Below are 14,831 nucleotides of genomic sequence, written 5' to 3' on the forward strand. Positions count from 1 at the left end.
CGGGCTACCCACAAAGGGAAGCCCATCAGACTAACAGCAGATCTCTCGGCAGAAACTCTACAAGCCAGAAGAGAGTGGGGGCCAATATTCAACATTCTTAAAGAAAAGAATTTTAAACCCAGAATTTCATACCCAGCCAAACTAAGTTTCATAAGTGAAGGAGAAATAAAATCATTTACAGATAAGCAAATGCTTAGAGATTTTGTCACCACCAGGCCTGCCTTACAAGAGACCCTGAAGGAAGCCTAAACATGGAAAGGAACAACCGGTACCAGCCATTGCAAAAACATGCCAAAATGTAAAGACCATTGAGGCTAGGAAGAAACTGCATCAACTAACGAGCAAAATAACCAGTTAATATCATAATGGCAGGATCAAGTTCACACAAAACAATATTAACCTTAAATGTAAATGGACTAAATGCTCCAATTAAAAGACACAGACTGGCAAACTGGATAAAGAGTCAAGACCCATCAGTCTGCTGTATTCAGGAGACCCATCTCACATGCAGAGACATACATAGGCTCAAAATAAAGGGATAGAGGAAGATCTACCAAGCAAATGGAGAACAAAAAAAAGCAGGGGTTGCAATCCTAGTCTCTGATAAAACAGACTTTAAACCATCAAAGATCAAAAGAGACAAAGAAGGCCATTACATAATGGTAAAGGGATCAATTCAACAGGAAGAGCTAACTCTCCTAAATATATATGCACCCAATACAGGAGCACCCAGATTCATAAAGTAAGTCCTTAGAGACTTACAAAGAGACTTAGACTCCCATACAATAATAATGGAAGACTTCAACACTCCACTGTCAACATTAGACAGATCAACGAGACAGAAAGTTAACAAGGATATCCAGGAATTGAACTCATCTCTGCACCAAGCGGACCTAATAGACATCTATAGAACTCTCCACCCCAAATCAACAGAATATACATTCTTCTCAGCACCACATTGCACTTATTCCAAAATTGACCACATAATTGGAAGTATAGCACTCCTCAGCAAATGTAAAAGAACAGAAATTATAACAAACTGTCTCTCAGACCACAGTGCAATCAAACTAGAACTCAGGACTAAGAAACTCAATCAAAACTGCTCAACTACATGGAAACTGAACAACCTGCTCCTGAATGACTACTGGGTACATAACGAAATGAAGGCAGAAATAAAGATGTTCTTTGAAACCGATGAGAACAAAGATACAACATACCAGAATCTCTGGGACACATTTAAAGCAGTGTGTAGAGGGAAATTTATAGCACTAAATGCCCACAAGAGAAAGCAGGAAAGATCTAAAATTGACACTCTAACATCACAATTAAAAGAACTAGAGAGGCAAGAGCAAACACATTCAAAAGCTAGCAGAAGGCAAGAAATAACTAAGATCAGAGCAGAACTGAAGGAGATAGAGACACAAAAAACCCTCCAAAAAATCAATGAATCCAGGAGTTGTTTTTTGAAAAGATCAACAAAATTGACAGACCGCTAGCAAGACTAATAAAGAAGAAAAGAGAGAGGAATCAAATAGACGCAATAAAAAATGATAAAGGGGATATCACCACCGACCCCACAGAAATACAAACTACCATCAGAGAATACTATAAACACCTCTACACAAATCAACTAGAAAATCTAGAAGAAATGGATAATTTCCTGGACACTTACACTCTTCCAAGACTAAACCAGGAAGAAGTTGAATCCCTGAATAGACCAATAGCAGGCTCTGAAATTGAGGCAATAATTAATAGCCTACCAACCAAAAAAAGTCCAGGACCAGATGGATTCACAGCTGAATTCTACCAGAGGTACAAGGAGGAGCTGGTACCATTCCTTCTGAAACTATTCCAATCAATAGAAAAAGAGGGAATCCTCCCTAACTCTTTTTATGAGGCCAACATCATCCTGATACCAAAGCCTGGCAGAGACACAACAAAAAAAGAGAATTTTAGACCAATATCCCTGATGAACATCGATGCAAAAATCCTCAATAAAATACTGGCAAACCGGATTCAGCAGCACATCAAAAAGCTTATCCACCATGATCAAGTGGGCTTCATCCCTGGGATGCAGGGCTGGTTCAACATTCGCAAATCAATAAATGTAATCCAGCATATAAACAGAACCAAAGACAAGAACCACATGATTATCTCAATAGATGCAGAAAAGGCTTTTGACAAAATTCAACAGCCCTTCATGCTAAAAATGCTCAATAAATTCGGTATTGATGGAACGTACCTCAAAATAATAAGAGCTATTTATGACAAACCCACAGCCAATATCATACTGAATGGGCAAAAACTGGAAAAAATCCCTTTGAAAACTGGCACAAGACAGGGATGCCCTCTCTCACCACTCCTATTCAACATAGTGTTGGAAGTTCTGGCTAGGGCAATCAGGCAAGAGAAAGAAATCAAGGGTATCCAGTTAGGAAAAGAAGAAGTCAAATTGTCCCTGTTTGCAGATGACATGATTGTATATTTAGAAAACACCCACTGTCTCAGCCCAAAATCTCCTTAAGCCGATAAGCAACTTCAGCAAAGTCTCAGGATACAAAATCAATGTGCAAAAATCACAAGCATTCTTATACACCAGTAACAGACAAACAGAGAGCCAAATCATGAATGAACTTCCATTCACAATTGCTTTGAAGAGAATAAAATACCTAGGAATCCAACTTACAAGGGATGTAAAGGACCTCTTCAAGGAGAACTACAAACCACTGCTCAGTGAAATAAAAGAGGACACAAACAAATGGAAGAACATACCATGCTCATGGATAGGAAGAATCAATATCGTGAAAATGGCCATACTGCCCAAGGTTATTTATAGATTCAATGCCATCTCCATTAAGCTACCAATGACTTTCTTCACAGAATTGGAAAAAACTGCTTTAAAGTTCATATGGAACCAAAAAAGAGCCCGCATTGCCAAGACAATCCTAAGTCAAAAGAACAAAGCTGGAGGCGTCACGCTACCTGACTTCAAACTATACTACAAGGCTACAGTAACCAAAACAGCATGGTACTGGTACCAAAACAGAGATATAGACCAATGGAACAGAACAGAGTCCTCAGAAATAATACCACACATCTACAGCCATCTGATCTTTGACAAACCTGAGAGAAACAAGAAATGGGGAAAGGATTCCCTATTCAATAAATGGTGCTGGGAAAATTGGCTAGCCATAAGTAGAAAGCTGAAACTGGATCCTTTCCTTACTCCTTATACGAAGATTAATTCAAGATGGATTAGAGACTTAAATGTTAGACCTAATACGATAAAAACCCTAGAAGAAAACCTAGGTAGTACCAGTCAGGACATAGGCATGGGCAAGGACTTCATGTCTAAAACACCAAAAGCAATGGCAGCAAAAGCGAAGATTGACAAATGGGGTCTAATTAAACTAAAGAGCTTTTGCACAGCTAAAGAAACTACCATCAGAGTGAACAGACAACCTACAGAATGGGAGAAAATTTTTGCAATCTACTCATCTGACAAAGGGCTAATATCCAGAATCTACAAAGAACTCAAACAAATATACAAGAAAAAAACAAACAACCCCATCAAAAAGTGGGCAAAGGATATGAGCAGACATTTCTCAAAAGAAGACATTCATACAGCCAATAGACACATGAAAAAATGCTCATCATCACTGGCCATCAGAGAAATGCAAATCAAAACCACAATGATATACCATCTCACACCAGTTAGAATGGCAATCATTAAAAAGTCAGGAAACAACAGGTGTTGGAGAGGATGTGGAGAAATAGGAACACTTTTACACTGTTGGTGAGATTGTAAACTAGTTCAACCACTATGGAAAACAGTATGGCAATTCCTCAAGGATCTAGAACTAGATGTACCATATGACCCAGCCAACCCACTACTGGGTATATACCCAAAGGATTATAAATCATGCTGCTATAAAGACACATGCACACGTATGTTTATTGCGGCACTATTCACAATAACAAAGACTTGGAATCAACCCAAATGTCCATCTGTGACAGACTGGATTAAGAAAATGTGGCACATATACACCATGGAATACTATGCAGCCATAAAAAAGGATGAGTTTGCGTCCTTTGTAGGGACATGGATGTAGCTGGAGACCATCATTCTTAGCAAGCTATCACAAGAACAGAAAACCAAACACCGCATGTTGTCACTCATAGGTGGGAACTGAACAATGAGATCACTTGGACTCGGGAAGGGGAACATCACACACCAGGGCCTATCATGGGGAGGGGGGAGAGGGAGGGGGAGGGATTGCATTGGGAGTTATACCTGATATAAATGATGAATTGATGGGTGCTGATGAGTTAATGGGTGCAGCACACCAACATGGCACAAGTATACATATGTAACAAACCTGCACGTTATGCACATGTACCCTAGAACTTAAAGTATAATAAAATAATTAAAAAATAAAAAAAATAAAAATAAAAAAATAAAAAAACTGATCCAGAACAGACACAAAGGCATTAAAACAATATCAAAACTGTATTCCACATATTGTAAAAGCTAATTTGAGGCACGGAAGATATAACACCACTCTGGATCACTGTTCTAGAGGTGAAAGCTACAATGTATAAAATAAGAACTGCACTGCATGGGATTAATGGCAGATTAGATGTTAAAGAAGAAAAGATTATTCATTGTGAAACCATAGCAATATAAACTATCCAAAATGAAAGCAAAAGAAAAGAGGATTAAAAAAATTTAAGCTAACTTATCTGTGATCTGTGGGACAACTTCACGTGGCTTAATATATATTTAATTGAAGTCCCTGAAGGAGAGAAGAAAACATGAGTAATGAGGGTAGTTCATTAAAAACGATGTTTGGAAAAATAACGACAACATTTTTTTCCAAATTGGATGTTAACTATAAACCTAGAGATGCAAGAAGTTCAATGCACCTCAAGCACAAGTACCATTGAATAAAATTACATCATGTCTCATTATAATCAAATTGCTCAATCCCAATGATAAATAGAAATTTTAAAAGCAGACAGGAAAAATTGTCAAAGTATGTAGAGGGGAACACTGGTCCATCCCATAGAAGTTATTTGAGATTTGTTGAGGCTAGTAAGCCGTGTTTTGGGCAATATTCCTTGTGTGCCTAAGGAGAATGCACATTTTCTATTAATAATGAATGAGCTTCCAGTTCCACAGATGTCCCATAAATCAAGCCTGTAAATGGTGTTGTCCAAATCTATATTTTTATTATTTTAAAAATATGGTTGACCTAACAGTGATTGATTGCATTGAAAACTTCCATAAGTCATAGTTAATTTTTTCTAAATTATTTCCTGTGGGCTCTGTGTTTGCTTTACATGTTTTCCCTCAATAAATACATCTTTTTACACTTCCCATTAGTGTAGGATTGTTGGTGGTAAACTTGGCTTTTATTTATCTGAAAATATGATTAATTTGCTCTTTTTCCTAAAAATCGTGTTGCTGGGTACATAATTCCAGGTCAAAAGTTTTTTTTTTTTTTGGTCACACTTTGTACATATTACTATTTATCTACCTACTATTGTTACCATTAACACATCTGCTGTCTAATTGCTTTTCCTTCTGTGGATGGTTTGCTGTTTCTTTCTGGTTGTTTTTAAAGTTAGATTTTGTTTTGTGTTCCGCCTTACCCTACAATGCATCTAGGCCTGGATTTCTTATTTCCATTTGTGCAGCTTGTCATGAATTACTCATCATGAATACCTATGGATTCAGGTCTCTTGTCAGCAATTACCCGGGTTCAGTTATTTCTTTATAGCAACGCAACAATGGGTTCATTCAGAAAATTGGCACTGAGGAGCAGGACATTGCTATAAAGATACCTGAAAATGTGGTAGCAGGTTTGGAACTGGGTAATGAGCAGAGGTTGGAAGACTTTGGAGGGCTCAGAAGAAGACAGAAAAGTGAGGGAAAGTTTGGAACTCAGTGACTTATTAAGGGGCTGGAAGCAAAATGCAGATAGAAATATGGATAATGAAGGCCAGGCTGACAAGGTCTCAGATGGAAATGAGGAAGTTATTGGGAACTGGAGCAAAGGTCACCCTCGTGTGCCTTAGCAAAGAGCTTGGCTGCATTGTATTCATGTCCTAGTGATCTGTGGAAGTTTGAACTTAAGAATGGTAACCTAGGGTGTCTAGCAGAAGACATTTCTAAGCAGCTCAACATTCAAGAAGTGGCATGGCTGCTTCTAACAACCTATGATCAGATATGGGAGCAAATGAATGACTTAAAGTTGGAATTTATACCTACAAGGAAAGCAGGGTGTAAAAGTTTGGAAAATTTGCAGCTTAGCCATGTGGTAGAGAAAGGAAAAAATGTTTTCAGGAGAGGAATCCAAACAGCTGCAGAGCAACCACCTATTAGAGAGATTTGCATGGCTAAAAGGGAGCCAAGTGCTAATATCCAAGACAATGGGAAAAAGACCTTGAAGACATTTCAGAGATCTTTGCAGCAGCCCCTCCTATCACAGACCCAGAGGCCAAGCAGAAAAGAAAGGCTTAATGGGCCAGGACTAGGGCCCTGATGCCCTGTGCAGCCTGGGGACACTGGTACCTGTATCCCAACTTCTTCAGGTGGTTCAGTGGTGGTTCAACAGTCTCCAGGTACAGCGTGGACTGCTGCTCTAGAGGGTAAGCTTTGGTGGCTTCCAAGTGGTGTGAACTCTGCAGGAACACAGAACACAAGAGTGAAGGGGGATTGGCGGCTTCCCTCTAGATTACAGAGGATGTGTGGGAAAACCTGGCTGCCCAGGCAGAAGCCTGCTGCAGCAGCAGAACCCTCACGGAGATACTCTATGAGGGCAATGCTGGGAGGAAATGTAGGGTTGGAGCCCACACAGACTCCTCCAGGGCACTGCCTGTTGGAGCTGTGGGTAGGGGGCTTCTGCCCTCCAGACCCCAGAATGTTTGATCTACTGGCAGCAGCCTCAGCCTGGAAAAGCCACAAGTACTTAACTCTAACCCATGAGACTGGCTGCAGGGGCCGCAAGCTGCAAAGCCACAGGGGTGGAGCTGTACAAGGCCTTGGGAGCCCACGCCTCACACCAGTGTGCCTCATGGAGTCAAAGGAGAATATTTTGGAACTTTAAGGTTTAATGTGTGCCCTGCTGAGTTTTGGACTTGCTTGGGGCCTGTAGCCTCTTTCTTTTGGCCAGTATCTTCCTCTTGGAATACGTACATTTACCCAGTACCTGTACCATCATTGTATCCATTGTCTGCGAAGTAAATAACTTGCTTTTGATCTCACAGGCTCATAGGTGGAAGGAACTCATCTCCAGAGGAGCCTTTAGACTTGATATTTTGATTGAGTTGATCCTGGAATGAGTTTAGACTTTCAGGGACTATTGGGAAGGGATCATTGCATGTTGCAAGGTGAGTTGGACATGAGATTTGAGGGACCAGGGGTGGAATGATATAGCTTGGATGTTTGTCCCCTCCAAGTCCCACGTTGAGATGTAATCCCCAGTGCTGGAGGTGGGGCCTGGTGGGAGGTGTTTGAATCATGGGAGCAGGTTCCTCATAAATAGTTTAGTGCCATCCCCTTGGTGATGAGTGAGTTCTTGCTCTGGTAGTTCACTTGAGATCTGGTCATTTAAAAATGTATGGCACCCCCGCCAACCCCACCAGTCTCTCTTGCTCCTGCTCTCACTACATGACGTGTGGTTCCCACCCCACCTTCTGCCATGATGGAAGCTTCCTGAGGCCTCACCAGAAGCCAAGCAGATACCAGCACTGTGCTTCCTGTACAGCCTGCAGAGCTGTGAGCCAGTTAAACCTGCTTTTAGAATAAATTACCCAGCCTCAGGTATTTCTTTATAGAAACACAAAAACAGCCCAATGCATGTATTAACTCATAGATATATTTATCTTTTAAAATACGACTATAGCCTAAAATGCAGAGTTCATTAAAATACAGATGATGACTGTGGTTCTCGGGTCTTCTCTTGACTCTTGTTGTCTACTAAGATAAGAAGTCTGGGCTAGGCTGAAGAACTCAGAATCCAGGTATGGGGTTTCCCAGTACTGTGCTCCCATTTCTCAGTACTGTGCTCCCATCTCTCAGTACTGTGCTCCATCTCTCAGTACTGTGCTCCATCTCTCAGTACTGTGTGCTCCTGTTTCCCAGTACTGTGCTCTCATTTCCCAGAACTGTGCTCCCATTTCCCAGTACTGTGCTCCCATTGCCCAATACTGTGCTCCCATTTCCCAGTACTATACTCCCATTTCCCAGTACTGTGTGCTCCCATTTCCCAGTACTGTGCTCCCATTTCTCAGTACTGTGTGCTCCCATTTCCCAGTACTCTGTGCTCCATTTCCCAGTACTGTATGCTCCCATTTCCCAGTACTGTGCTCCCATTTCTCAGTACTGTGCTCCATTTCCCAATACTGTGCTCCCATTTCCCAGTACTGTCCTCCCATTTCCCAGTACTGTGTGCTCCATTTCCCAGTACTATGCTCCCATTGCCCAATACCATGCTCCCATTGCCCAATACTGTGTGCTCCCATTTCCCAGTACTGTGTGCTCCCATTTCCCAGTACTGTGCTCCCATTTCCCAGTACTATGCTCCCATTTCCCAATACTGTGTGGTCCAATTTCCCAGTATGGTGTGCTACCATTTCCCAATACTGTGTGCTCCCATTTCGCAGCACTGTGCTCCCATTTCCCTGTACTATGCTCCCATTTCCCAATACTGTGTGGTCCAATTTCCCAGTATGGTGTGCTACCATTTCCCAATACTGTGTGCTCCCATTTCGCAGCACTGTGCTCCCATTTCCCTGTACTGTGTGCTCCCATTTCCTAGGACTGTGCTCCCATTTCTCACTACTGTGCTCCCATTTCTCAGCACTGAGCTCCCATTTCGCAGTACTCTGTGCTCCCATTCCCTAGTACTGTGCTCCCATTTCCCAGTACTATGCTTCCATTTCCCAGTACTATGCTTCCATTTCCCAGCACTGTGCTCCCATTCCTCAGTACTGTGCCCACACGTGTGATCCAATGTCCCCGGCCCATCAGCTCTTCTTGAGCAGCAAGAGGCCCTGCAGCTGGCTGGCTGGCTGGATAGCACAGTTAAGCAGGTGGCCGCATCCTCTACAGTTGCCGGCAGCCCATCATCCTGGAGATGTAACCCCGCCTGCCAGGCTTGCCCTTCTTTGGTTGTGATGATGATGACAGTGATGGATGCTGGGCTCTGAGGGTCCTGGTTCCTTCGAAGGACATACAGGGGCCTCTGAGATGATGGGCTCTGGTTGCTGGCCTGTGGCATGTGCAGGAGCAGGAAGCTTTGCAAGGTAGACTCTCCAGGCAGGACCTTGATGCAGGGGTGGGGTTTCAGGGTGGAAGACCTGGATCACAGGGGCACCTCAGCTTCTGCAGGACAAAACAAAGTCACTCTTTGAGCAGCCACCAGGGAGGGAGCTCAGCTCTACTTGTGATGGAAACCCACCAGTGGCTTTTACCCCACCCTCTTCCCTGGAGAGGCAGGGCTGGTTTCTCTGGTTTCTGGGAGGATCATCACCTTGGCTTAGCCCCACTCCCAGCTGGGTCCAGTGAGAGTCCTCCTGAGCAAGGCTCCTGCCCTCCCCATCCTTCCAGAAAGCTTAGAGATGAGTGCACCACTGACATAGGCCATTTTCTATTGTTCTTCTTGGGAAATATATCTTTTTGAAAGACAATCCATTTTTTATCACTAGATATTTTCAAAAATATTTCTTTGGCTGGGCACGGTGGCTCACGCCTGTAATCCCAGCACTTTGGGAGGCTGAGGCAGGTGGATCACAAGGTCAGGAGATTGACACCAGGAGATCTGGCTAACATGGTGAAATCCCGTCTCTACTAAAAATACAAAAAATTAGCCGGGCATGGTGGCAGGCACCTGTAGTCCCAGTTACTCGGGAGGCTGAGGGAGAATGGCGTGACCTGGGAGGCGGAGCTTGCAGTGAGCCGAGATCACACCACTGCACTCCAGGCTGGGGGACAGAGCTCAATATATATATATTGAGAGAGAGAGAGAGAGAGAGGGAGAGGGAGAGAGACTCTGTCTAAAATATATATATATACATATATTATATATATATATATTTCTTTGTTTTGCATTTATCAATTGAATTATGTTGTATCTAGAATTTTATTTACCCTTCTTGGATTCACTGCACTTTATAAATCTGTGAGTTGGTGTCTTCTAACAATATTGGCAAATTCTCACCCTAATCTCCTTAAATACGACCTCTTCCCAATTTTCTCTTTTCTGTTTCTGGGACTCTAACTAAACATAACACAGTCTTCAAACTGTATTCTCATTAATGTCTTTCACATTTCCCATTTCTGTCACTTTGTGTCTATTTCAGTAATTTGTTCAGCTCTAGATTCTAGTTCTCTAATTCACTTTTCAATTGTGTCTAATTTGTTGTCAAATCCATCCATCAAGGTAAAAAAATCAGTGATATTTCTCATTTGTATTAGTTTTATTTGGTATTTTTCCACATCTGCTTGGTAATTTAAAAAATAGTTTTCTGTTCTCTCCAGATATTTTTGAGTTTGTGTTTTCTTTATGTTTTGGTCGGCCAAATTCAATATCTGAAGTATTTGTGTGTCTGTTTCTACTATGGTTTCTGTTGCTTCTCACTCACAATGCTTTGTTTTCACGTGCGGTGAGTTATTTTTCATTGAGAGTTGCTCATTCGCTTGTAGTTTTATTTGTGAGAAATCTTTGAGCCTTAGGATGAAGGTCTGTTACTCCGAAGGAATGATGCTTGGCCCCTGGGAATGATCAGTGCAGAATCAGTCCACGTTAAACTCTCAGCTTGGGGAGTTTCGGTCACCCACCTCGCACACAGTTAGGGACAACCTTTGCTCCAAATACTTAGCAGTGTTTTTTCTCTTTTTCTTTCAGCTCCAGGGCTCGAGATGACTGATCACTCCTGATTCCTTTGTGGGTGGAAAAGTGAGTTACTTCCACTTTGCCACTGCAATGAGGGTACCGCCATCTGGGGGTGCCAACTTTAAGAGATTACTGATTGGCTTGCCATTCTGGCTGTGCTCTCAGCTTGATCTTCTATTTCTACCTCTTGTAAAGCTGAAAATGAAGTTCACCAGGTTTCCCAAACGCCCTCAGGGCAAAGGCCAGCTGTACTCCCCACTGGGTTTCTCTCTGGGTTCCTCTGTGCCTTCAACCCCGGCCTGAAAATTCCTTATGTCACCTCAGTTCATTGATGCCTTTAAGAATACTTACACTCGCACTCATATGGACACGGACACGCACGTGCACACACCCTTCTCGCACTCACATGGACACGCACGCATGCGCGCACACACACAACCCTAACTTCTCGCACTCACGTGGACACGCATGCGCACACACACACAACCCTAACTTCCTCGGACACGCACGCGCACACACACACCCCCAACTTCTCGCACTCACATGGACACGCACGTGCACACACCCCCTAACTTCTCGCACTCACATGGACACGCACGCGCACACCCCCTAACTTCTCGCACTCACATGGACGCAGAAACGCGCACACGCACACACACACACAACCCTAACATCCTCAGTTTTCAGAGCATTGTCCAATCCTGGTAAGTGACTTGCCACGTGACTAGAACCTCAGGCTTCATATCACTACCTTCTTTCTTTCCCCTCCCTTTTCCCTTTATGCCATCAGTCTGTATTCCACGATCTTTAAAATCTACCTTAAGTCCTTTCTGGGATTATGTAAAAATCAGACAACTGTCTTAGCCACCATCTCCTTTTCTAGAGATACGAGTGACTGACTCCCACCCGCGGGCACTTTGAGAAGGGGAAGGCATACTGAAGAAGTGTTTCATGTGGGCTACAGTAATTCACAACTGTAAGACGTTATCACAGCCAATAGTTGCTATTTAAAACCTTAGTGGTGAATATTTTTTTTTGAATGAGGCTAAATCATTTCAAAAGCACCCTAGGAAGACCAGATGCTTCAGAAATGATTTAGCCTCATTCAAACATAATGCAAATGATAAAGAACATGCAAACAATAAAGAATGTGACCTGAAATTATCTGTAACTTCAGCAGACAAGCTGTGGTTGGCTGAGTTTGAACTTCTATAAAACACACTGAACCATCTTGTTTCAATCACTAATCAAGCTCTGCCATGGGAACGTGCTCTTTGCTATAGTTTGGACATCTGACCCTTCCAAACCTTATGTTGAAATTTGATCTCCAGTGTTGGAGATGGGACCTCATAGGAGGTGTTTGTGTCATGGGGGTGGACGCCTTACGAAGAGATCAAAGGCCTCCCGCTGAAGGGAGTGAGTTCAGCTCTAGTAGTTCTTGCTCTAACCAACCCATGGGCTCTTGTTGAAAAGGGCCTGGAGCCTCCTCCACCCCTTCGCCTCCCCTCTCTCCATGTGATCTCTGCACATGTCAGCTCCCTTCACCTTCTGCTGTTAGTGGAAGAAGGCTGAGACCATTACCACATGCGGGGTTCAATCTTGAACTTTTCAGCCATCAGATTCACAAGCCAAATACATTTTTTTCTTTATAAATTACCCAGGATCAAGTGTCTCTTTGTAGTAACACCAATGGACTAAGACACCCCTTGTGTCCATCACTGTTAGCCACTGTTGCTCACGGCAGGGAGTCCATGGCTCCATTTGATGCTCACATGGAAGGATGTCCACAGCAGCTGTCAGTTGTTTGCAGATGATCTGCAAGTTGACGCTTCAGCCAAGTGTCCAGCTCCACTTCTCGGGCTCTGCTACTCCTCAGCCGTTTCACTGTTGCACACAGAGGGAATGGTGGGAGGAGCACGTAGAATCAGGTGCGGTTCTGTAGACATTTTACACGAACTCAAGTTGTAGCTTCTTAAGTTTGTCCTCCATATCACTGAGACAGTTTTTTACAGCACCAATTTACTTCATGTTTCCTTGAAAGATTTTGATTTTGCAATTTCATGGTCAGTTTCTTGCAATCTTTCCATATCTCATTCAGCTCCCCTTTGATCTCAGTGGATTTGTCTTCTCATCTCAGCTGGTCTCCACTTACGATTTTGGCTTCTGCCTCATTCAGCCCCTGTGCTATGCATCTCAAACACTGCTTTTCTAGAGAACAATTTTCCTAGGTTTGCTGTCTCTCTGGGCTTTCCTGGTGATGTCTATTCCCAGTTCTGCAACATTTTCACAGGATATACACAGAACCATCAGTCCTGACCTCTTGTCCTCTAGGGTGCTGGTCAGGGCTGTGCTGCTGGGAGACCTTGACCCTCCTCAGGGCTCCAGGGCACCCAGCCAGCTGTGGAAGCTGCCTGGAGCACAGGAACTCTGAGGATCCCAGGGCTCTTCATGTTTTCCCCGATCAGAGGACTTTTCTTGTATGGATCATGCCTTTGAGGATTCAGTGTGTGTTTATGCCCTTTTCCTGTCCAGCTAGTTTTTGGGAGGTGCCTCTCTGAAGCATTGTGAGAAGGCAGGTACTGAATGGTAGAGTTCAGGGTGCAAAGGAGCTTGCTTTGCCTTGGAAAGCACAGGTAACAGCTTAGAGAAAGGGTTGAGGTCTCATTTTCAGATCCTATCATGTCTCGTGTTTCTTAGCTGAGGGGATACAGTAGTGGAGGGAGAGCATGCTCCTCTGGTTTCAAGTGCTCAGGCTTCCTATTCTGATGGCAGAGCATGGCTGGATGGTTTGCCAACTCATGTGTGTGCCTCATAGCAAATTCCTTTAGCCTTCTAGTGAGTAAACTTTCCCCGATTCTGGAAGTCAATGATCATTTGTTTCACAGTTAAATTTCACTGCATTCTATGGATCGTCCTAAAGGTTTGAGCAGAAAGCTAGGATAGGTTAGGCCAGAGGCTTCTAATCAGAAACCATCTTAAAATGGCAGGTGTTCATTATTTAAAGTTCTTAGATTAGTACAATTGGGTGAAAATAATTCTTAGACTTAAAGGCAAGATGAAAATGAGCCGTCTACAATTTATACATTGTTTACTGCCTAGAAAATAAAGATGAATTGATATTTTCATACCTCGTCTGCCATGCACTACTTCTAAAGATGGACACGTGGCTCACATTCTGGGGTTACTGTTGACATCAAGAGACAAGGAAACAACAAGCATCCTAGCCCTTGAGTTTGCACTGGTGATTTTTTAAAGAAAATATTGCACTCTCTAGAGAACCAAACTTGGGTAGATTTCAACGTGACCCGTACTGCCACATATCTCACCTGAATCTCAGTCTTCACTTTCAGCACTGTCGGTTTTCACGGGCTGTCTTTGTTCTTGTTGCAGCCTGTTTGCAATATTCAGAAAGAGAAACAACAGAGAACGTGTGATGTAATGTTTGTTATACTGCCGAAGTGGACAACATGTGTAAACGAGAGTACAGTTTAGAGATGAGCTGTGACGGGGGCAATCGCTTCACCTCGCTGAGTTTTGGAGCCTTCGTTTTTGTGAAGATAGTGATAAGACCGCACTACTGGAAGAATGTTGCTTTTTCTTCTGCGTGTGTGCTGATACAGCGACAAAGAGTGCTTTCCCTCATCAATAAGAGGGTCTTGTGGTAGCCAAGGAGGCTAGTTTGGGTTTCTAGCATGAAAAGTGGGGAAATATGGGCCCACAAGAGGTCATCCCATGCCTGGCACCTTCTTCTCACCACTCTGGCTTGATTGTGATGAGTTCTGGCTGTCAGGGAGCCTGAAGTGCTTTCACTCCCACATCTTGAGTAAGGTGTTTTGCTCTCTGCCCTGATGCTACACCAGCCCAGCCAGCCAAGGACTTGATGGCTTCTGCGTGCTGGCCAGCTGGCAGGAGAAGTGACCGTGTTGCTGC

The 14,831-nt window shown here is 43.2% G+C and overlaps 2 pseudogenes; both read right to left on the reverse strand.

Annotated features, from left to right (window-relative positions):
* Nucleotides 1-8,294: 8,294 nt before the first annotated feature.
* On the reverse strand, nt 8,295-9,315 carry LOC117064657 (annotated as a pseudogene).
* Nucleotides 9,316-9,343: 28 nt separating this feature from the next.
* Nucleotides 9,344-14,831, reverse strand: part of LOC117064686 — a 98,983-nt pseudogene continuing 93,495 nt past the window's right edge.

Source organism: Trachypithecus francoisi, unplaced genomic scaffold (assembly GCF_009764315.1).
Source record: "Trachypithecus francoisi isolate TF-2019V2 unplaced genomic scaffold, Tfra_2.0 Lachesis_group2, whole genome shotgun sequence".
NCBI lineage: Eukaryota > Metazoa > Chordata > Mammalia > Primates > Cercopithecidae > Trachypithecus > Trachypithecus francoisi.